The following is a 26,101-nucleotide window of genomic DNA, read 5'->3' as shown; positions in this document are numbered from 1 at the left end:
CCATTTGTGATTGGAAATTGACCGATTCCGTAACGACGCTTACCCCTGATTTACCCGTAAGATCAGTCATACTAATCGTTCCCTTTCCTTTCTTGATCTTATTGCGGTAATCAGCAATTAATGTCGCCAGTGTATACAGATATGGGTTTAGTGAGGAGTTAATTGGTAGAATAAAGACAACAGACCATGTATACATTTCTAATGGTATCACAGCTAAACCTGTTTGCGATAATATCCCCATTATGATTACTGGGAACCAGCAGATAAAATCTGTGCCCACCACTGCCGCCATTTTGAGCGCTATTTTGATTTCTTCATCGACATTCGCTGCTCGATTGACTTGTTTTCTAGATTTTCTTATATATCCAAAAATACAAACATAGCAAATCAGAATAGCGAGAAAGCAGACTAAATTTAAACCAAGGAATATGCCGATGGAAAAGTACCAGGCTGGTTTTGAGTCGCTCGGAACTGGTATTTCAAATGCATTGCCAGTTTTTGTTGCACTAGCACCACCATTGAAACTCCCAGATTCAATATTAAAACTTGTAGGGCGAGTTATCAAAGGTAGTCCTATACAAACGTCCGACAAATCGTATAAATCAGAATCAGGTCCCGCATAGATTGTTGGGATAATGGCAAGACCCAATGCGAAGCCCCAAAGGATGCATGTTAAGACTTTTGATGCTCTTGAACGTATTAGAAAACGGCTAAAGGGGAAAATTAGCGAAATGAATCTATCAACACTGATGAGTGTAATGAAGAAAACAGACGCTTCGCTCGATAACAGACCTAAAAAGCTCGCCACCTTACAAACAGAGCCTGTTCGCCATTGGTCTGAATACAGGAAATACTGATTCCCGTAATAAAGATCTGCTGAAGCTAAAATAAGCATGTACATTCCCATCAAACAATCAGATATCGCCAAATTGGCAATAAAGAGTGACTGTTTTGACGCTATGTTATTCACTGTTTTTTCCGTAAGTCTCATTATTAAGACAAAAAGTTTCCTATAACAGCACTGATCCCGAGAATCCACATACACACACGAAGCAGGTTGTTTTGCATGAGACTACCACAGTTGAATAATGGTGGAGTTGGTTCAAGTGTTCTGCAATTCATGACGTCATCAAACTGACAACAAAGTCGATGGTCGTCTACGTATCTATGTATAACACACAACGAATCACATTTCATCAGATCAAATGAATTGAAAAGATTAATTTGTTTCAAACATATCAAGTACGCAACAATGTCGTTGAATAAGCTAAAATGGTTGAGAAGCAGGGCATTCCGTATAAAAACTTTTAAAACAATAATACTCACATTTGATCCAAATTTTTGAGTCCTTTTGTTGCTTGCTCGTCAAAATTGAAGTAATCCTCTGCACTTTTTCCACGAACTACAACTCTATTTGGATCGAACAGAATAATACAAAAATAATACATTATTTATTCCGTAGAATATCGACAAAATTATGATCCCTCTAGTCAATGTAAGTTGCAGAGATAATTAGCATAATTATGAATAGCATAATTATGAATATGAATGTCAAGATGAATCGCGAGTAGCGTAAAAATCTTGGATTTACTGCAAAATGGTTGAATAATTCCTTGTTTGTTTGTTTGTTTGCTTGTTTATTACTTCTTCACCCTGGGTCCATGTCCTGATACAATTAGAAAATGCAGGGTGAGTAAAACAAAAGTGCAACAGGGCAAAGAATACATCTTTATTTTTGAACCAGGTTGAACCTTTTAGGTTTTAAATATTTTATAAATGACATATTCATTATAAACTGGCCTCAAAAAGAAACTTATAATTTTTCACAAGGTCATATCTTAAAATCCTGTCTATAAAAACGAACAAAAATTACACACAGGATTACATCAATGCTCTAATCTAAACACATGTCAGTAACCAAGCAGTTGTCCAACTGACACAAAAGCAAAATGCACTTACATGGAACACCTTCCTGGACCACATTCACAGCCCAACAGATTTCTTTTGCTGGGTTCCAATTATTCGCCTGTGAATGTGGTCCCGGAAGCTGTTCCGTGTCAGTGTATTTTACTGTTGTGTCAGTTGGACAACTGCTTGGTTACTGACATGTGTTTAGAGTAGAGTATTGAAGTAATCCTGTGTTAATTTTTGTTCATGTACAGGCTAAGAATTGAAACCCAGCAAAAGAAATATGTTGAGCTGTGAATGTGGTCCAGGAAGGTGTTCCATGTCAGTGCATTTCGCTGTTGTGTCAGTTGGACAACTGTTTGGTTACTGACCAGTGTTTAGAGTAGAGTATTGAAGTAATCCTGTGTGCAATTTTTGTTCATTTTTATGGGGAGGATTTTAAGATATGACCTTGTGAAAAAATTATAAGTTTCTTTTTGAGGCCAGTTTAGTTTGATCAGCTCGTAATCGGCGGGAAATGTTAGGCTTTTAGCACTACGCCGAAAAGTAGACCCACCTTAAGAGTGCTATTTGTTGACCTGTCTGGTCTATATTTTGCGTGTTAAAAAGTAAACACAGTATATGACTTGAATTAATAATTAGTGATGCTTCTAGCAAGATAGCACAAGGCAATTCTCAAAATAAAATATATTTGATATTAATCCGCCATGTTATAAGGCCCGCCGATTACGAGCTGATCAAAGTATAGTGACCTTATGTGATAAAACGAGGTAATTAGGATTTACCGTTCTGTTTTTATTACACATTTTACAGCAACGCCCCTTTTCAATGTTTGTCCACAAGACATCTAAATTTTGAATGTCAGCACACTTTATGTAAGGTGGATTTTGAAAACTGCCATTTATTAACCTCAATGGCACGGAAGTAGAATTAAGCACCCAAGGTGTTATTGCCCCATGCCTTGTTTAAGTAGAAGAAATGTTATTTATTGTTATATTTATATTTACCTTTACTTTAAAGCTGTTCATTCTCTATAAAAGAAACATACACATTTGTGGGTGGGGTTTTCAAATGTCGAAAGGAAATGCGTGCAAACTGAATTGGAGTGAATTACAAAATATCCAGTAAGTTTAACATATTTGGAATTGAAAAACTGGAGTTGGGGTCGGTTAAAGTATACAGGACTTCAGTAATGTTAGAAAGTTTGAACCGACAAAAAGGAAATGAAAGAACGCAAAAATCAACCATGATTTAAATTAGAGTCTAAATTCAGATCTGTTGTCTCTATTTTGCATTGTGTGCTCTCAATCAAAATACATGGTACCTCGTGGACAAATAATTAAATTGAGTATCGGAGTAATAAGACTCATTAATACGAAACGCTAGCTGCGATTCGCTTTTTTTTCTCACAGAAGGTGACTATTGAGTGTTTTCTACTCACCCTGTATATTCAAGAGAGAGAATAACAAGATTCAATGCTGTTTTGATAATATCAACAATAATAAACTTAAATGTACAGGACTTGTAAATTTGTAAATTAAATATGGAGCTGGGACACACTGTTAGTCCTATTATATTACACAATTTAATTAATCATGTGTTTCATTTAAAGATGGGAAAAAACACTTACAATGTTTTAAGCGCAGATAATCCCCAGAATGCCTTGTCGAATACAACAGTTAGCGGAACGTCATATAAGAATCTGTAAAATTATTTAAAAGTACACGCTTATATATGTGTAGGAAATAATCATAATAAATATTGGCGTCAGTGCAAACTTTCTTTTAAGGATACGATACATGATTTACCGACAAGTGACTCATTTCGGAATGCAATCATGAATTTTGAAAAAAAAAAGTTTCCACAGGCTTCGTTGGGATTCGAACCAGCGATTCAAAACTTCTATTGATTACGCGTCTAGCGCTTTACCGCTCGGCCACGGTGGCAGTTGAGTGGATGAGTGCAATTTAGAATTGCAGGCTTATTTAATTTGGGAGCATTGCAGGCTTATTTAATTTGGGATGGGGCTGTGATGGGTTTTTTTTTCCAATAATTTGTTTTCAAAAATCGAAAGGTGGGATGGTCCTAGAGGTGATTTTGCACCTGTTTGTCCCATTCTTTTCGCTGGCATTTTATTCTTTACTTTGTCTCGATTATTAGTATACATGTGCAATATTTATATAATATATTTATCTTTGTAATTGTAGAGCCAGTGATGAAGAATAATAAATAAATAAATAAATAAATAAAAATTGTAATGATAAATGATCAATCTCATAATGCCATCTTTAGTCTTTTGTTTACTACAAAAAGACGCGTTTTGTAAAGATAGACATAGGGCCTGCACTTTGGCTCGTTTTTTGCAGGTTTACATGGTCCAATAATCACAAGATGACTGACATGTGGTAACAAAGGAAGCAGTCACTGCAATTTGATTATGTCCCATATGATTGGCCATTCAAGACACCCCTGTGAATATACTATAGCGGCCTTTTCAAAATATAATACCTGTTTGCTTGACTGCATTGACAATACCCGGGAACAATACACACAGTATATGCATTGGACAAACTTTTTACAATAAGCATGATAAGTGATGATGTGACCTCCAGATTTATACATCGTTCGTCTCGCACACTGACGACATTTGATTGAATGGACTGCGCCGTGATTACGGTGAAGGACACCGGTTCAAATCCTTTGTTTGGAGCCAATCGATAAAAGCATGCAGGGCCTCTATACCCTATACCCATGTACAGTTTATCCCTTACATAACCTATGTCTTGAATACGCTGGCAAAGTTATGTAATAATCGGATTAATACTATATAGCAGTAGGTAAAAACAAGTTTTGAATAATCCGCGCTACAAAGTCCCATTCAGTGATCCCAGCGAAAGTGAAAAAAAATCAAATTGTTACGTGTATAAATTTTTTAATGAAAACAAATGGCAAAAAAACAAAACAGGAAAACGACAGTATTGACGAAGTTGAAGCCCCATTCAAATACATGTAGCTAATTTATATACTGTCAGTACCGGTATATAAATTACAGACTCACGTAAATGCATTATTTTTTTTGTCTTAGACACACGGCTTTCGGCTGAACCACTACACTAGCAAGCTATGTTAGCACATCTATGACAATGACGAAACGTACAAAATTAGCCATAGGCCTTTTATGACCTTTGACATTCTTTTGTGGCGAGTGACATGGTCTTTCAATTCACGCCGAGTGTCCTTGACAGGTTCGACTATGCTTCAGTGGTCATGAAAGAATTCAAAAGATAACCTCTGCCCCAATAATCCCAGGCAATTATCTGAAACTGCTCCTCGGATCATAAGAACTCAGTCCTCAAATGATAGTCATAATAATGTCCAAAATATAAAAATTACTGACTATCATTGAAGACTGAGTTCCGCAATCTAGTATCCAAAATCTGAATTTTGATGATTTTTACGATCGTCGGGATGAAAAAAAAATCCAAAAATCACTGAACGGCCCTTTAGTTCCCTCCCCCCCTAACCCTGGCAATATAAATCAAAGAAAAATAAAGAAAACAAATATAAAACAAGAAAAAAAAAAAAAAAAGACAAAGAAAACGCATTCTGAATATACGAAGAATGTCTTTCTGATATCAAATAAATTTCATTGTTTGGAATTCACGATATAATACAAATTTTATGACAAATTATTAATAAAATTTGATATTTTTCACATTTTTGATATATATATAACAGTCCTCGAAGTAAATATCATAAATCTAATGATATATTCTTAAACAGTCCCTGGCATACCATACATGTATAGGCCTATGTATTATTAGTCTGCTTTATCTGTTTTGTGCTGTTTAAGCAAATTTAAACGTAATTTCCATAACATGTAAGCTTTTACTGTCAGATATGTCCAGAACAAGTGAGGTAAAGCAAAGAAAATTGGAATTTACTACTACTAGCGCCATTGTAAAGCGGTACGAACCTCTGGGTGTGTGTGTGTGGGGGGGGGGTGCGTATGTGTGTCCTGCACGCGTATTTTTCTGCAACTATAACGGGACGCAATACGATACCGGTATGTTATAAGAATCAAACTTACAAGAAAGATGGCTCTTGTCAAATCCTACAATTCTGTCAGAGAAAATATGCATATTTGCATTAAATTTTTATTAATTGACATAATTGATTAATTAATAAATATTTTATTTAATGATTTACCATAATTCCAAACATGTCAAACAATATGTCAAATTAAAGCTAATGAAATGCTTTATAAATTGGTAAGAGCACATTTTGCAGAATGCATTTAGTATTTTAGTTACATGATTCCAAACATTCTATTCCAATTTTTTGCTACACACGCATCTAAAGCCGACATTTATACCAAATATAAAGCTGCTAGGAATGCCCTTTCAAATCAGTTGAAATTTGCCAAGCAATCTTTCTTTGCTGGCCTTTTGAACAATAACTCTCCCACTAAATCCTTCTGGGGCTATGTCAAGTCTCGGTCTGGCCAATCCTCCATTCCCGATACCATTAATTACAAGGGAACCTGCACCTCTACTCCTCTTGAGATTGCCAATACTTTTAGCCTTTTCTTTTCTGAGTGCTTTAATACGGACACTGCCTCAGACTTTGCTGCTCCTCATTATAACATTGATAATCCTTTATCTCATTTCAGGTGCAGCCCTGGGGAAATTGTGAAGCTCATTAGCAAGCTGAACAATAACTCAGCTGCAGGTGTTGACGGCATAACTGCAGTGATGCTTAAGAACACCACTGTTTCCGTGTCACCCATCTTGTGCAAGATTTTCAATCTCTCCATCTCCACTGGTGTTACACCCAGTGCATGGAAACTTTCCCAGGTCATACCCATTTTCAAGTCTGGTGATCGTCACTCTGTTACCAATTACCGTCCCATCTCTTTGCAACCTATTGTCTGCAAGACTCTTGAGAGAGTTATTCATAAACATATCATCACTCATCTTAATTTCAACAAAGTCCTGACCAACCAGCAATTTGGGTTTCTTCCCAAATCCTCAACAGCAGATGCTCTCCTTACGGCCCTTAATGATTGGTATGTGCATCTTGAAAATCGGGAGAGTGTGGCTGTTGCATTATTCGACCTTAGTAAGGCTTTTGACAAAGTCCCCCACAATCCATTGTTGCTCAAACTTCGTTCTGCTGGTATCACTGGCCCCTTCTATGCTGGCTTAGGTCGTACCTTTCCGGCAGAACCCAGTCTGTTTCTGTCCATGGTGTTTCTTCTGACCCTACTCCTGTTCTGTCTGGTGTTCCCCAGGGCTCCGTCCTGGGGCCTCTACTTTTTCTTATTTACATTAATGATCTTTGTATGTCTTCATTTTCTCCAAACAGTTCTCTAGTTCTATATGCCGATGACACCACCCTTTACAAACCTATCAGCAATGACAGTGACATCACCAGCTTTCAAGCTGACATTGACACCATCCACCACTGGTTCTCCAAAAACAATCTCACAGCCAATACTTCAAAGACCAGGCTCATGGTTATTTCAACCAAGAAAGACCCCTTTCCCAACATGAGCCTTTATATGAATAACCAGGTGATTGAAAGAGTCTCCTCTGTCAAGTTCCTTGGTATTCATATTTCTGACAAATTATCTTGGAATGAGCATGTCAATTTCATCTCTAAGAAAGCCAGAAAAACCATAGGCTACATTCACAGAGCATTCAACTGTGCCTCACCAACTATCCGGCGTTTGCTCTACTTAGCCCTTGTCCAACCAATTCTGGAATATGGCAGCATCACCTTCCATCCATTAAATGTCACATTAACCAACAGGCTCGAGTCCACTCAGAGATTTGCTTGCAGAGTGATTCTTCAATCCTGGAATCTCTCTCACGCAGACCTTCTCTGTAAATGCAATCTCCCAAGCCTGTCTAAGCGTCGTGACATTGCTGCCCTTAGCCATCTTTTTAAGATACTCAACCACCTCTGCTCTTCTCCCAACCCATTCAAGCCCCACCCCAAGACCACTCTCCGCAATCTCAATAGCCTCTCTCTTGATACACCTTTCCGAAGGCTCACACTATGCCAAAGGTCTTTTTACCCATATGTTCCCACCTTGTGGAACTACCTGCCCGAGGATGTTGTCAAAAGCACCTCTCTACCAGCCTTTAAATCTGCTGTTTGTCTCCACCTCGTGTAGCCATTTAGTTTGGTCTCCTTTTATTTCTCCATTCCACCTGTCCTTGTCGTAATTATGGTTTTTCTATTTTGTTTTTGTTTTTGATGTAATGGGCATCCCTTTAATTTAGTGGTTTCACTATTGGGTTTGTCCAGGCTTTCTAGCCTATTGTTATAAATAAATAAATAAATAAAGAGCTGTACTTTTAGAATCCGCGCCTAATCAATAATCAGTCCCAGAACAACGCCAAATATGGATTAAAAGACCTTTGACCTTGGATGTACAACAGCATGTTATGATCTAATGGGAAACTGTGCACATCAACAAACACCATTTCTATCAAAAAGGCAACGTCTGATATAATTTGAAACCACATAAATTACTAGAGTTGGTTCTTCTCTTGGATTTGGACCAAGCTTTAGAATATCGAATGTTGCGTTTTGAAATAAAACAAACCAGAAATTTATCACCCATTGTAAAAGATATTGCACATGTACCGAATACATGTACATTAGGGTGGGCCAAAAACACTTTTTTTCTCGGATCGACTTGGAACTCTCGGAGAATTTTACTGGGGTACATACTAGTATTGTCCCGAAATATCAGTAATATCGGGCATGTTTCGCCCAGGCAGTAGATTTTCACAAAATCCCTACTTTTTGCTATTTCTTACTGTATAACTCTATATAGAAATCAGTAGAAACAATCTGGGAAAAGTAGGCATTCAGATGCCATCCTAACCAATATTAAACACTTTGGGTAGTTTGTTTGGACCCTCTAGAACATCACCAAATAGCAAGCTGTCTCAAATTGGTTACCATTATTTTTGCTAAAGACATGCATGTAAGTCAAATATATGAGTTGCTATATTAAGGGGTAAGGGTAGCATTATGGAGAATTTCCCCAGTTCTACTCAGTCAAATTTCCCAAATGTGGTATTGTTGCATAGATATGAACTGCAGCATTGCCAAAAATGCTATAATGATTTTCGGTTATCCATGTTTTGACCAGAGGTCAAAAGGTCACACAGCCTTGAAAATGACTACAAATCAGGCGTCACATGACCCTTTAACCCCTGGTTATGTCAGAGCTGCTCTAAATTCATATCTCATGTATTGTTTGTACTTATGCAGTTCATATCTACCCAACAAGACCAAGATTGTGAAATTTGACTCAGTAGAACTGGGGTAATGCTCCATAATGCTACCCCTACCCCTTAATTTAGCAACTCAAATATCATCAATATTTAACTAAATACAGGTCTCTAGCAAAATATAATGGTAACCAATTGGAGACTGCTTGCTATTTGGTGATGTTCAGGAGGGTCTAAACAAACTACCCAAATTGTTTAATATTGGCTATGACATCATCTCAATGCCTACTTTTCCCAGGTTGTTTCTACTGATTTATCTATATAGAGTTTATACACTAAGATATGGCAAATAAGTAGGGATTTTGTGAAAATCTACTGCCTGGGCGAAACATGCTCCGATCTTACTGATATTTTAGCACAATAGTAGTATGTACCCTAGTAAAATTCTCCGAGAGTTCCAAGTCGATCCGAGAAAAAAGGTGTTTTTTGGCCCACCCTAATGTACATACATTGGCTGACCTTGTGGATTTCCTGGCCCAGCCATGCTAACCACATAAGGAGATTATACGATTAACCTAGTGCAGCTATTGTCATAGCAGGGTATTATTATGTATATAATACTCCTGATCCATATTTGGCGTTCTCTTGGACTGATAATAATAGTCTTTCACTCCATTGTCAAAGTACTGTGCTCCCTGTAGCATTATAGTGACCAGGTCGCGATATTTTTTTCCTAGTCAACATTTGCATCACATAATACATTTACATGATACAGGCCTATATGAGGCTGGATTGAGCTGTGTTCAGTTTTATACGGCGGATTTATTGCCATAATTATTACCTCTTACTTAAGGGATCTAAAATGAGCGTTTATTGCGTTTCGACAGTATTTTTTGTAGGACATGAGAGCACCTCAGACCTATCGAATTGCATTCTGAATACGAAGCATGTCTTTCTGATATCAAATAATTTTCATTTTTTGAAAATCACAATATAATACAAATTTTATGACAAATTATAAAAAATTTATATTTTTCAAATGTTTGATATATAACAGTCCTCGAAGTAAATTATATAAATCTAATGATATATTCTTAAAGTGTATGTAGCAGGGAGGAAAAGCCGACGGTCAATTGAAAATTTTGACCTTTCATATTGAAGATATGGATTTTTTCCCAAAAAGACCTATTTTTTTTGGTGTTTTGGGGAAAAAATCCATATCTTCAATACGAAAGGTCAAAATTTTCAATTGATCGTCGGCTTTTCATCCCACTTTACATACACTTTAAGTATAAATCATCAGATTTATATAGTTTACTTCAAGTACTGTTAAATATCAAAAATATCAATTTTAATGATTTGCCATAAAATGTGTATTAAATTGCAATTTCAAAAATCAAAATTATTGATATCAGAATGACATTCTTCGTATTCAGAATGCAATTCGATATGTCTGATGTGCTCTGATGTCCCAAAATAAATACTGTCCAAACGTTCATACCCCAGCCCTTAACAAAAGAAAAACAAATGTATTCCAATTAAAATTCTACCAGGGTTCGAACCCACAACCTTTTATTTAATAGTCGAGATCGAATACCACTACGCTGTGAGTGCTTCTGCCAGAAATGCGTTTGTTCATCATACTTATTGATTACGGAATAAATCGCAAACACACGATATATATATATATATATATATTACTTGTATATTAGTAATAAATACGTATACCTATAATCTCCAATCAATAATGAACCTTGCCTCCGACTATGCGGTTCCTATGCAAATGTTGACTAGTAAATTAATATAGGCGACCAGGTCCTAGAGTGTGATGGTTTTGTAGCAGATGACAGGGCTCATTCAAGCCTGTCAAGGTCAGTTAGTAGGCACTTGCTGAATGGATGGCCATTATCAGCTATCAAAGAGATGCATTGTGCAGCTGCCAATCACAGTAGAGGTTTGATAACATTTTGTTAAAAACCCAAATGTGACATAAGGACAAAGCTGTGCATGTTGGTACTTAATTGTTTGGATTCTTATGTTGAAATTCCCTTGTATTAGTATTTTTATGTGTAGTGTATATTGTTCATAAATTATATAGCTTTTAAATTTTGGGCATTTTTGCTCTGTTGCACTGTACCATTATGGAATTTGAGCAAATCAATTACCGACACAAGCAGGTATACAGTGTATTATTTTATTTTTATTTCGTATCTCAGGAGCACAGCTCACTTGGTAAGGCGTCAGAATTTGGTACACGAGCGCTTCGAACTTTAAATCGGAAGGTGGTGAGTTCGAGCCTCATCACGGTCACATTAATTTTATAAACCAAATATTGTTCGAACTTTTCATATTTGTTTTTCTTTTATTGTTTCTTTTTCTTTGTCTTTTTTTCTTCTTGTTTTATTTAATTTTTTCTTTATTTTTCTTTGATTCATATTGCCAGGGTAAGGAGTGGAGGAAACTAACGCCCATTCAGTGATTTTTTCATCTGGACGATCGTAAAAATCATCAAAATTCAGATTTTGTACAATGATATAGTCAGTAATAATCTTTTGATCATTATAATTATGACTATCATCATCCGAAGAGCAGTTTCAGACAATTGCTTGGGATTGTTGGGGCAGAGGTTATCTTTTGAATTCTTTCATGACCGCTGAAGCAGAGTCAAACCTGTCAAGGACACTCGGCGTGAATTGAACTGATTTAATTTATATACTGACAGTATATATAAATTAGCTACATGTAGGCCTATTTGAATGGGGCTTCAACTTCGTCGATACTGCCGTTTTCTTGGGTTTTTTGCCATTTTTTTCATTAAAAATTTTTATAAAAGTAACAATTTGATTTTTTTTTCACTTTCGCTGGGATCACTGAATGGGGCTTTGCAACGCGATATATTCAAAACTTGTATTCACCTACTGTTATAGCATTAATCCAGCGTATTCAAGACATCCAATGCAAATAATCACCTAGATTATGACGTTCATACCGTAAATATGGGGGAGTACTCAAATTCATTCAACAAAAGCATGATTACAAGCTATTGCAATCTACCGCGACAGCTCGTCTCACACACATAACAAATGCACTATACGATCAAATAGGTTGACGACAACGTTTGATTGAATGCACTGCATTGCGCCATGATTACGGTGAAGGACACCGGTTCAAATTCTTTGTATGGAGCTAATCAATAATTTCACGCACATCCTCTATTATTGCCCAATTATTGCCCGGGATGATTGCACACTGTAAAAGAGCTATTGTTATAATGTTTGATGAAATCGTGTTTAACTATTTGCTTAAGAAAGGCACAATACAGATAATGCAGACAGATTTACTACATGTGGTACATGTATATACATATAGGGAATGCGTTCGAGTATTACCTAATTATAATAGGGGCGTATCCAAAAATGAATTCACACCCCTTTCAAATGTCGAGCCAAAGTGCAGGCCCTATGTTAGCCGTTTTATGCATAAAGAGCACGAACGTTTGGGAAAGGTTTCAAACAAACAATAAAGACACTGATGTGATGATGAAATTGCGTAAGTCGGGAAATATCTGCGTCGCAATGTTTTGTTTTGGTTTTAGGAATTTGACCTTAAAATTTACGACTTCATGACATTATCATTCGAAATCAACCAAAGATATTTCAACATTATGGCCTCATTCTTTCTCTAGAATGTTTTGTACATGTATGTGAAATAGTTTCAACAATGGTTCGCTGCATAATGGTAAAAACAGCCTTGACCTAAAAAAGGGCGAGAGGTACCATATTTACGGATTCAGGCTAAATTTAAAATTGATATAAAACGTTTGTTTTTTGATCGATTACAAAAATTATTTTTTGTCATATAAAGAAATTGTGTCTGGCGTTAATTATACTAGAGTTTTTTATTCTTAGGGCTCTTTGACTTCTTCAAATAATTTTTTAAATGATAGAGTGAATCCCCTGGCCCTCTATAGTTACGCACAAAAGATCGAGTCCCCTTAAACAGCATGTACTTAAGGTGATAAAGCATTTTAAGATGTAAAGCAGTTTAGGGAATGATAATGACTACCATTATTACCTAAGATGTTTTCAGGGAAAGCTCAGATACATAGAATCATTACCAGTGAAATTTTAAAATTATTTATGCTGAGGACTTTTACATACGTACCGATATACAATTACTTACAATTCTTGAAGGTTACGTAACTCTTCGAAAACAAGGCTTTTTAGCAACTTGATGTCATTATATGATAAATCCCTGTAAAGCAATATCTAATTATAATTAACTTAATTGATATAGATATTAATATCAACAAATAAAATAGGAGGAAGATATGTTAATGCAATGCCTTATCTGTCACGTAAGACAAATACCGATGCTATGAATTTATTTTTAAATATCTTAGAAAATGAAAAAGGCCCGTGGTAGACATCTTGATTGGTTTGTTGGTTGGTAAAAGGAATCTGACAAACAAAAACATAGCATCAGAGCAAATGCAATCCTATGCATTGGCATGAGTATTCATGTTGGTGGCTTTTGTATAATATCAATGTGACCCCATTTCTTAATAACTGGTTAAATAAACTTCAACAAAGAAAATAAATGACAATTAAAGAAAAATTTAATGCCTCCGACATTTCTGGTCATTTCAATAAATTTATTACGCATAGTAGTTGTATTCTTGATATTAAGTCGATCTTAACAAACAGAATTTTTAAAGTTTTAGTTCAACAGAGGCTTGAATGAAAACAAATATTATAAATCTGTATAATTAGAAGTACTCAAGTGATTTGTAGTGTTTTATGATGATTTGTGTGAGAAAAACATGTCGCTGCATATTTTAGCCGTTGCTCTATTAAAATGTAGAAAATAGTATCGCAAAATGTGTAGTTGTGTTGTTATTCCTAAACTTACAGCCAAACCAGGTTATCAAGTCCGTCAAAGGTACGCTGTTTCAACTCCGCTAACCCATTTCGAGACAGAGACCTATAAAATAGAACAAAAGTGGTCATTGTATTAGGTTTTACTATGGCTGAAGCTTTTTTTGTTTTAATTACAATTTATAGACAATAGAAAGTTTCCTTTGAGATGTTCATTGGAAATTACACTTGCTCCAATGTTTCTAGTATTCATAGTCTTTAAATGTCACTTACAGAGTACGTAAATTCGTCAATCCTTTGAAGTCCCCAGATTCTAGCGATGATAAGTTGTTGCCGTGCAGCTCCCTGTTCACATAGTCAAAAAAAGTGAATTTAAATTAGCGGCAGATTAAATTATAATTTTCCTATAATTCCTAAAATTAACGAATTATTTACATTCAAGTTTATCATCCACCACCACCACCACCAACAACACCACCAGCAGCAGAAGTAGCAACACCGCCACCGCCAATTTTATATTTACTGCAAGAGTAATATGTTTGTACTTACAAAGAATAAGACAACAGAGGTGTATTTTTAAGTGCTTCCTTCTTCCATCCATGATTGCACCTGATAACAAGGTTACCTTCACGATCATACATGCAATTACAGTGTCTTGGACATCGTTTTGTATCTGAAAATTAAGGATGTAAGTATAAATAAATATGGACGATAGACAGTGCTCAGAATTGTTTCAAGTTCTAAAAAATCGTTTCAAATACGTAACATTGTCATATTTTGTTGATCTCTTCAAAGAACTAGAATAAAAGTGTGTATGTTGTCTACCAGACTAGTACCTCATAATAACAATAAGATACAAAACCGAAAACACAGCTATATATAATATTGGGTAAGGAGACAGGTATGGAACATATATATTCTTAATGGATTGTACAAGCGGGTAGGGAGTGTATGTGCTTATTGTGTGACATTATCACACAACGATAAAAAATTATAAATGGAATTTCAAAATCCATAAAATAGAAATATCACAATACCACACTCAGTTTCATCGTCTCCAGCAGGGCATTGAGTTTGTCCGTCACAGACATCTTCCATAGGTACACACATCCGAATATCCACTGAGTCGGCGTCGTCACACAGGTATGAACCGGGACAAGTGATATATGCTGAAATAATGATAGATTAAAAAAAATTAAAAATTTTCACTTATTATGGCTATTTGTAAATATCAATTACCCAAATCTTGCTTACATTTTTGCCACACTGGTGTTTTCCCGAATCATCGGCTGCAAAATGATAGCGGTAGCACCAATGTGGTTCAAGAGTTAAAAAGGCTAGAAACTGGTCAATCGTTTTAAATAATTTAGTGTGCATAGTCTAGCTAGCCACACTATACAGCTGTTTGTTTTTAAAAGAAAAGCAATATACATTTATGTGTAGATGGGTAGGCAGTGGATCCATATCACATTTTTACATTCAGGATACCCTTTGTTGTTTCATGCAATACAAAATAATGAAAAATTGCTGAAAACCGTTGTTGTATTAATTTTGTGATAATTTTTATGTATAGCTTGTTAAAAAGCTCGGTAATATTGTGACATTATTTGCTGAAATATGTTGCATTTTATATCAGACCAATAGAGGGCGTACTAAATGTAAACACATGTCAACTAATCTATAGCTAAGATGTTCTTATCATTCTCACAAACATGTCAGTATTTAAACAAATCCGAAGATGCTAAAGATTTTCTTGTCCATTATATATTTACCACAATGAGTCTCCTCGGCCAAATTCATGCAGTCATTAAATCCATCACATTCCGCTGACGATTCGACACAAACACCGCCACCGCAATCAAAATCTTCTAGCTTACAAATATCTGATCAAATATTTGAGATGAAAAAGGTATATTAGGCAACTATCCAGCAAACACAAAAATTGTTCTAAAAATATTTATTCAAAACGTTTTAATAACATTTAACTATCGAGTCAAATATTTTGGGTAAACATTTTTGCAAAATATTTTCTCAATAGTTAATAACATTTTTGTTAGAATGTTTTTATCACGTTTTCAAAAATGTTTATAAGTGTAATGCGGTAATGGTAAACGAGAGGTCTAAATGCTATACCGTATTCTATAATGAAACTGTCTGGGACGGTTAATATTAAATATTTTCCAATAGTAGTCGACTCAATAAACATGATATGCATAGGTAGAGCCAAATGATTCAAGAACTAGTTAGACATTAAGAAAACACCATAATTAACCTGATATAAATTGTTTTCCCTAAAATTTGAGTCATTGTCTTTAATTTCAACAACTTCGAAAATCCAAATACGTTGTATGCGATCAACATCCACTGTTTCAATTCTTAGTTGTTAATCTTCAGTGACTGTCCATTTAAATGGTAGTTTTAATTCGGGATCATAACGATATTTCCATTATAAAAAAATAATCTTTTGAAGCTACAAGTAGCTACAAAAAATCCTTGGTGCATTTTCCATTTCCAACCATAATTACCTTCAACATCTATTGTTCTTGTGAGTTCTATCTGAAAACCACGCCCGGTTCCAGTGCGGTCTGACGCTACTTTAAGCCACATGTGTGCCTCATTTGATACCAGCGTTTGCAACTTGACTTGTCCAGTTAATTTAGCGATAGTGGAACTTTCAATTGCAGAATTTTGACCATTACCAACAATAAGAAAGTCGTATCTGTTCTCCATATCAAAATCAATGATATCCAAGATAATGATTCTTTCTCCCGCAGCTCGTACTATCCATTCGCACACCAAGTCATTCCGGTAAGACATGGGGTATCCAGGAGATGTTAATGTTACTATTTCTTCATCCGACCCAAGGTAAATGTTTCGAACACCACATTCACCTTTACAAAAATAAAATTAGTCAGTTTTACCCTCTTAATGTAAAAAAGTTCGCCTTTAGGAAAACAAAATTTTACCCTCTTAATGTAAAAAAGTTAAAAGAAAGTAAATTAGTGTTTTAGGGGACCAGTCGTCAAATAGTGAATATTTCTATATTTCAAAAAAGTAGAAGCAACATGAACTTCAATGTTGAAGAGTGTTATTTTAGTACATCTACATTTTTATTCTTTCTTAAGGTTTAAAATTTAACTCTTATCGCAGTCGTGGCGGTGTGGTTCCTCAGATCATTCCAAGCGAGTGAGTTTGGATTATTTTACATTTAGAGAGAACACTATTATACTACGTTTTTAAAGCCATATTATAACATTTGCTGAGGAGAACGCCCTAAAAGAACATTCAAATTCTGTTTTTTACACGATTGTAATCTACTTGCAAAAATCAAGACTTTAGGTGCTGTAGTTTTGTCATAATCCGAGATTTTGAATAAAACGATGGAACCGGCGTTTTATTATTACGATGGAAATATTAGTCGAACACGTATGCACAGTACGTACACGGCGTGCGGGATATATACACACACACACCCAGAGGATCGTATCGTATTACAACCGCGGGAGTAACATGCTTTCTATGCTTTACCTGACTTGTTCGGCTCAAAATTAAAAGGTGACATATCTGACAGTAAAAGCTAACATTTTATGGAAAATAAATACTAATCTATTTTTAAAGAAATGTTATAATATGGCTTTAATATGGTATCTATTTCGTCGCATGCAGATAATAAAATGATATCATAAAGCGAAAGCACATGTCAAAGTCATCGAAACGATTCCTCACTTTTGCTTCAAAACTGGGGGACGTGTTTTGTATTTCTTTAACAATTTGTACATAAATATGATAAAGGGAAACCTCGGATTACAATGGTTGTAACTGGACCATTCCTGTTGGAAATGGTCCGGGAATTTAATTATGAAGAAAACATAACCTTACCGCAATTTTTCTCATCAGACATATCAGGACAATCTTGCATACCGTCACATTTTTGATTACTGTGAAGACATACTAACCCTAAGTGTGCTACATGGCATGAAAAGTCTTCTGTTCTACATGTTGCTGAAATTAAACAAGAAGAGTGCGTGCCAATATGGTTCGGGTATGATGGGTCACACTGACATCAATGATTGGTATATACTGCAGTTACTGTTCATTTTCCTATACACAATACACAGTGCTCTCACCATTGACGTGTGGCCTCTACAAACAGTGTATAGGACACAGAGGTATAGGGCATTGCCTAGTTAACGTCACTGTGTGAAAAATAACCGGCCAATATTTTTTGTACTCTCTGAAATTCTAGAAAATATAGTTTTGTAACATGCCCTAAATTTTTAGCTAATTTAGATGTTTGGAAATATTCGCACTTTGGTGTTTTAGTAAGAAAGGGTACGGCATGGCATGCACAATTCCCTGTGTAAATCGAATGCAACTTTTAGTGAGTATCACTCACTTGTGGACCACTCTCTTCCGAAGGGCAATAAAGCTAAACCACTTGACGGATATTTTTTGTATTTGCTGTCAAGAATGCGTACATTACATGTAGGGTAAAAACTGAGTAGGTGGGTCATCTGCAAATGTTCGTACCTTCCTGATATGTAAATGACAGATAACAGCGAAAACAACTCCCATATCTGTCCATACCTTTGGTCAGTGGAGCGAGTGGGTGATTATTGATTGGCAAGTGCCATATTTGGCCATAAGTGCAGTCCACCATTCAATGTGGAGGATGGGTTAGACTTAATCGATTGATTTTGCTGGTGTTATATCCTGTTAACCAGGTTTAAGTACGGCAAAGGTCGAATCATGTTTGCTGTGCAGCATAACTGCACTATGACATACTTCACTGGAGCACGTGTCGGTTGTCATACTATGAACTACTATTATAATTAGACTATAATACCCCCCCCCCCCCAACACTTACTATTTTTATCTGTTGCAGATAGTTCCAATAAAAATCCAGTAAAACCGAAATTCCATTGGAATGAATCAAACGTCAGTTTGATCTTCGTGTTATTCATCACAATAAAATTAGGTGGTCGGTCACCAGTTAATTCATACAAATCCGTAAACTCGTTTCCAAACTTCAGATAATCATATGGAAGAGCTAGGTTAAAGTCGAGGAATTCAATAAATGGCACACCCTCCCCTTCGACGGATACAGTCCAAGTGCAAATTATATCTAACGGGTATAAGCCGGGATAGCCTGGCGATGTTAGATTAACTAATTCGGAATGGCGTAAAATAATCTTGCTTTCTCCACATAGATCTGTTACAAAACAGAGAGTGCAAATTTTAATTCAACATTAGAAACTGATTACCAAAAATGTCTTTCATAAGTAAGAAATATCAAAGGGTAATGGCGTGTCCTTTACATCCAAATGATGTGTCCGAAGCAGTAAAAACGTTAATAAATGGTGAGGAGCAGCGAAACCCATTGTTTAAACGTTTTTACCGCTGGAAAAGCATTTGGTGTATAGATAAGAAGACAGCAACTTTTAGCTCTATTCTTTTTAATATCACCACAATAGTTATGAGATTAAACATTTCTCAAATAAATTATTTTCCTATTTGGTTTGCCGAGAGTAGTAATTTAAGACAAATTCCGATTGAATCGGTGCATTTTGACAATTTAGCTTCTGTGCATGAAATATTTGAGATTTGATCTTCTTTACTATTTATAGCTCCTGAAATAAGCACTCTATATAACAATTGACTTTTTTTATTCCTAGCAATAAGAGGTGCAATTTGATGTATATCGCAACATAATAGAACAAAATATTAAATTTTAAAAATTAAAAAATTGGAACCAATTCTAGTTTTATACTTTGAGGTGTAAGGTTATGCCAAAAACATTGGTTCCACTAATCACCCTGCACTAAAATATTATATTCCAAAACAGTGCGGCAAAATGCTTTGATAATAATGATGTACATACCACAGCCCAACTCATCGGAACCATGCAGACACTGAGGTATATTATCACACAAGGCGGCTTGATACAGACATCCATATCCAGAATGGCACTGAAACTCGTCATTTGAACATTTCACTGAAAAAAGGAGAACAAAGTACTAGAACAAATCTAAAAAGAATCGTAACTAAGGCGCAATTCCTCTTCTGATACGGTTAACCCCATGAGAGCTACCTGCCGATTGGCGAAATTGAATATTGTGTCCAATTTTGAACCAATCAAGGAGGGTATTGATAAGATCGTCTGCAAATGCAAGTTTGACCATAAATAGTTTAAAGCCAAGTCTATAATTGGCAATTGAAATGAGCATTTCAAGTTATCGACCAATCAGAAATGTTGTTAGACGACCAGTAGTGTCCAGGGGGTTAAGGATTTGCATCAGACGTAAATATTATAATCCCTGTGAGTGGTTAAATGATTAAATCCTCCGCGCTCCCATTTTCATTGTTGAAATATCATGTTTACTACCATTACAAACAATATCATTACAATTATTCCACCCACCCGCTAAATAATAAATTGTATAAAAAACCCGCACGAATTGTTATGTGAAATGTTATTTAGCGCGTAGCATTTGCGATGATGTTTTGTTGTTGTTGTTGGTGTTGTTGTTGTTGGTTGTGTTGTTGTTGTTGTTGTTGTTGTTGTTGTTGTTGTTGTTGTTGTTGTTGTTGTTGTTGTTGTTACATCTGCCAAAACACACTAGGACGGTCATGCACAGAATTCCAATCCGCAATCAGTATTTGCAAGTCTGTTTCTAACTGGTTCCAAAACAATATAGACGGTGGAATGGTAAGTTGAATTATGTTATATTCTTCCAAGCCCACACACCCCCACACAAAAGACCGCATATGAAGTAGCTTTACCAAACTCTTCCCGTAGTTCCAGGTCCACATCAAATCCCCAATTACTGTTATCACGTACAGTGGTAAAGGTGACCCATCCGGACGTAGCATTCAACGTAAGCGTCTTTAGGCCTTCACTAACATCACCAGTCAACCGAAGTACAGTTGATTCTTCAGATATATTATTCCCATAACCAACAGTGAAATAATCTCCCCTTATAGAAAGATCAAAGTTGATAAATGTCATCAAAATGTATCCAGGACTTGTGCCTTGAATGAACCAGGCGCAAGATATGTTTGACGGGTAGTTATATGGGTAGCGAGGAAGAGAATGCAGACGAGTTACGTTGTATTTGTCCAATGTGATTCCGTTGTCACCACAAAAGTCTGAAAAAGAGGGAATGTTTTACTTTTAGCATTGGGGTGTGTGTATACACTGTATACCGGTATGTGTATAACCAGTGATAAGTACAGCAAAAAGAAATAAATGAAAATCAAATCAAACAAAAGAATCACTTGATGAAGTGTGTTAGTAAGACGAGTTGTCGAAACTGTATTAAAGTCATAATGCACGATCTTATAATATGAATTTGGTTAATTTTTTTCAAACCTGATTTTTTGGCATATTTGTAATGTTTACACATGTCACAACTTGCACCTAAATGGATTCAGCCAAATTTCTTGTGTTTGCAGGTAAACAGAGCAAAGTTCGACATAAAGTCATAATTTAGAATTATGACTTTATGTCCTCCCACAGAACTGCGTGTTAAACGGCCAAAATAACAAGCAGTGTTTCTTTCACTTTACCTCGTTATTTCAGCTCTAAATTAACAGAAACCATTCCCGATAATTATTACTAGTATTATTTCAGCATTTTGAGTATATAATGACAAATTTAAAATTTGAAGGAAATCGTACATTAAGCCTTTAAAACAAAATCTTCACACACAGTTTTCTTTCCCTTTCCAAATTAAAAAAAATCAATGCGAAAGCGACATTTTTTAATTTAAAAAATATTGAAGATATGGATTTTTTCCAAAAAAGTTTTGGGAAAAAATCCATATCTTGAATACGAAAGGTCAAAATTTTCAATTGATCGTCGGCTTTTCATCCCACCTACATACACTTCAAATATAAATCATCAGATTTATAAAGTTTACTTCGAGTATTGTTAAATATCAAAATATCAATTTTTAATGATTTGCCATAAAATGTGTATTACATTGCGAATTTCAAAAATCAAATTTTTTGATATCAGAAGGACATTCTTCGTATTCAGAATGCAATTCGATATGTCTGATGTGCTCTAATGTCCCACAATAACTACTGTCCAAACGATCATACCCCTTCCCTTAACAGGTTAACAAATAATTAAAAATAATTAAACAGCTTATTTCAGATTCTTAAATAATGTTTTAAGTAACTTAAGCAACTTGCTGTTCAGTTCACCCCTTTCAGCGCTGTTTAAGGGTAGACGAGGTATTGTTGGTCGAAGCAGGCAAAAAGTCGGTTTTCATTATCTAAATCAATATATTATTGAAAAAAAACATTGATGTTTTGCCAAAAATCTACAAATCATTAACTTTGAAAACTTACTTGATTTATTGTTGTTAATGTTATGTACGTTTTACAAAAGTGTGTTGTTTCAGCCTTATTTACAACATATCTCAAGAACCACATGACCTACAAAAGTATATCTGTGCTATTTGAATTCTTCTACATATTCGCTATGAAATGATCAATGCAATTTTTGCCAAGGCTCACTATACCATTCGCAAGATGCTGTGAACTACCAAATCGCAACAGTTTAAAACAGTTGCTAACCTTAAACTGTCCCACCTTGCCACATATTTCAGCCGGATGCATTAATTTACTACTTACCGCAATCGTATTCGTCCGACTCGTCATAACAATTTACGTAGACATTACAAACTAAACTCTGATCGATACAACTATAACCAGATTGACATTCAAATTCACTAGGATGGCATGTCTCTGAAATAACAATAATTATCTCGTTAATTAATTAATTAAATAATTAATTGATTAATATCCGGGTCCTTTTTCCACATCTTAATTATATATTGAAACACATAAACCGCATGGCGTCGACAAGGTCAAATTCTATCAATGACAGTAATATAGGAAAACCAATATAAAGTACATGCAACGCAATCTATTAAATATTGTAGACCAGCCCAACGACTTCACATTTTTGCATTCCTGTAAGGATTAGTCTTTGAGCATACCGTGGTCAAGAATTCTGTCTATTTTGATGAAAAAGCCGCCATCAAGCCATTCTGCCCATTGTTTAAACTTAAACCACATAGTAGAGCCATCAACCAGCATTTTGTTTATAACTGTCCAGAAGAATTGTCCAACAATGTTATCAGAGGTAAAACTGTCACCAACACCAATGTCAAATTGCCATACATCAATTGATATGATAGAAACAGCATAATGCCCAGGGTGGGTGATACAAAATGCCAAATACAGGTCAGATCAACCGGACGAAAGTCTGGAAAGTTTGGTGAGGTAATATATGTAACATCGCCAGCCACCATTGTAACGTTTGAAACCGTTTCACAAGCCGCATCTATCCAATATAACCAAATACATGTATATAATTATGATGCAATATTCACACAAATATCATTTTGTTATTAGTAGAAGTCTACTTGTATTGGTTTGTAGACTTAATTAGCGCCTGAAATAATATTATTTTTGCAGTAAATGTTTCTACTTTGGCTTTTTTTTTTTTTGCATAATATTTACATATTGTTACTTTTATTTAGTTAAGAAAAACCTTACTGTCTTTACAATTTTTCTCAAAATATCATTGAAAATAATCAACAATAGTTGTTTCATTTACTCACGGCAATGCCATTCGTCAGATCCATCCATACAATGTAATACATTGTCACAAACCATCGATTGGGCCACACACCCGAACCCTGAGGCACACCAAAAGTCATCATTTGTACACCTGTCTGAAATGACAAAAGGAGTGCGTAATATAGTGAAAACTACTCTAATATCGCGAATCAAGTGAAGACCTTTATTATCTCCACTGTCAAAATTTTCACCATGACCATTCACTACAGTATTTTCAAACACTCTTACCACAGTCACGGATGGATTCCGAAAACTGTTCGTAATTAGAACAGTTTCTGCAAACAAGAACATTTCCAAGGCATCCACTACCAGAATATTGAGATCCACAGAGTAAATCACCTCCCACACATGGAACTGTAAAACAATAAGGTAATGTGCTATAAGTTTACAGATCATTGTACTGATGTTTACCCCCATGCATTTAGTTCCTATATCTAATACACATAGTTCCATCACAGCAAACGAAATTCTTCTTTACACAGATACCGTGAGGAGTATACAGGGGAAGAAGAATTAAGGCATCGCACACTAGCACAATTAAACATGAAATTACAAATGGAAACATGACATGCATAGGCAAACCCGGACATACCTGCCTATGGGGGACTTGAACCCTAGACCTCTCGCTTGCTTTGGCCACTCACCTGAATTTAGCACTCTTTTAACATTGACGGAAAAGCCTCTGCTGCGATATTTATGTCCTGACTGAAGCCGTATCCAAATATCACTTTCCTCTAACACCAATGTTGTACCAGGCGAAACATAGGAATCCTCCTGCAACACTACAGTACCTGCTAGGGTACTATTATCTCCTATTCCGACATAGAAGTAATCGTAAAAATAGCCATTTATGAGAAGTAACACCAGTTCGTGAATGTCTACAATGAAGCTTCCATTATCATTAGAAGTGAAATATAATGTCATATCTAAGTTATCTGGATAGAATCTGGGATAGCCAGGTGATGTTACATTAACTGATTGACCTGTCGTCAGATGAATCACTTTTGAAAAACTATCCTCTGGAAAAAAAAAAGTTCAGCGCATTAAAAGTACGATGAAAATATGTGTTTGTTTGTTTGTTTCTTTCTTTATTTTTATTATTTATTTATTTATTTATTTATTTATTTATTTATTTATTTATTTATTTTTATTTATTTATTTATTTATTTATTTATTTATTTATTTATTTATTTATTTATTTATTTATTTATTTATTTATTTATTTATATCTTGATTTATTTATTTATTTATTTATTTATTTATTTATTTATTTATTTATTTATTTATTTATCGTTCAACCTTTTTAACTCCTTAACATTTCACAGAAACTATAGAAATATAAACCGTTCAAATGGATTGTTTTAAATAAAAGACTTATAATAAGTATTGTTTTCTTACATATGACGTACGCCTTCAACAATATCAATATTACATAAAGTAATGGTAAATAAATATGTTACATTTTCCCTTTCACAATATCAATTAACAATTTTTTTAAAACGTAAAATTTACTTTATTTCATTAAACTTAAATTAAAATTCACTTTATTTCATTTTGAATCCATCATCGTATTTAAATGCATCGTGTCTGCATTTCTTTTTATTTATTATTAAAAAAAACCACCAACCTACATGTTTCACAATGACAATTCACAGGTTTGAAATATAATTTCATAAATCAAATTATTTCGGTTGAAGCATGTATGCAAGTGATTATTATAATAAAAATAATAAATGACCTTCATTGACTGATGCCAGCGATGATATTTTTTATCAAACTTAATGCTTTGTCATGTTTCTTACACTCGAAACAAAAAATTAAAAAATATAATAAATATTGCTTAAAGGAGTATTTCGTGATCCTAGCATCCCTTTTTATGACATTTTCAGTAGATATCCACGAAAAAAGCTTATTTCCAAAATTTCAGTTGATTCCGATTTTGCGTTTGCGAGTTATGCATGATTATGTGTATTACACTGCTCCATAGACAATGTGTTGTAATTTCGTTCTGGTGCACCAGAACGAAATTCAAACTTGGCGATATTTTTGCTAAACGAATTAATCTGCAAGAAATATTTGGTACATAAACATTATGTAGCCAGAGGTATCCAGTGGTGTAAAAATCTCAACTTATTTGGGGAAAAGTGGGGGATGAGGCTGTGGATCACGAAATGCCCCTTTAACACTAACCTGTACCAACGGTGAATTTTGACATGAGCACAAAAAGCAGAGTACATGTAAAATACCTTGCAATATCTTTCCTCTTGGTTTCGAATGCCATTATCTAGTATAATAGTTCTAAGTTACCAGTAAATCCTACGAAAAAACTTATCAACGAAAGTATTCATCGAGTATTTTTCCACTACTGCGTCAGTGTTAATTATACCATGCTGAGATATATTGAAT

Source organism: Amphiura filiformis, chromosome 12 (assembly GCF_039555335.1).
Source record: "Amphiura filiformis chromosome 12, Afil_fr2py, whole genome shotgun sequence".
Lineage (NCBI taxonomy): Eukaryota > Metazoa > Echinodermata > Ophiuroidea > Amphilepidida > Amphiuridae > Amphiura > Amphiura filiformis.
Note: the sequence above shows the minus strand (reverse complement) of the source record.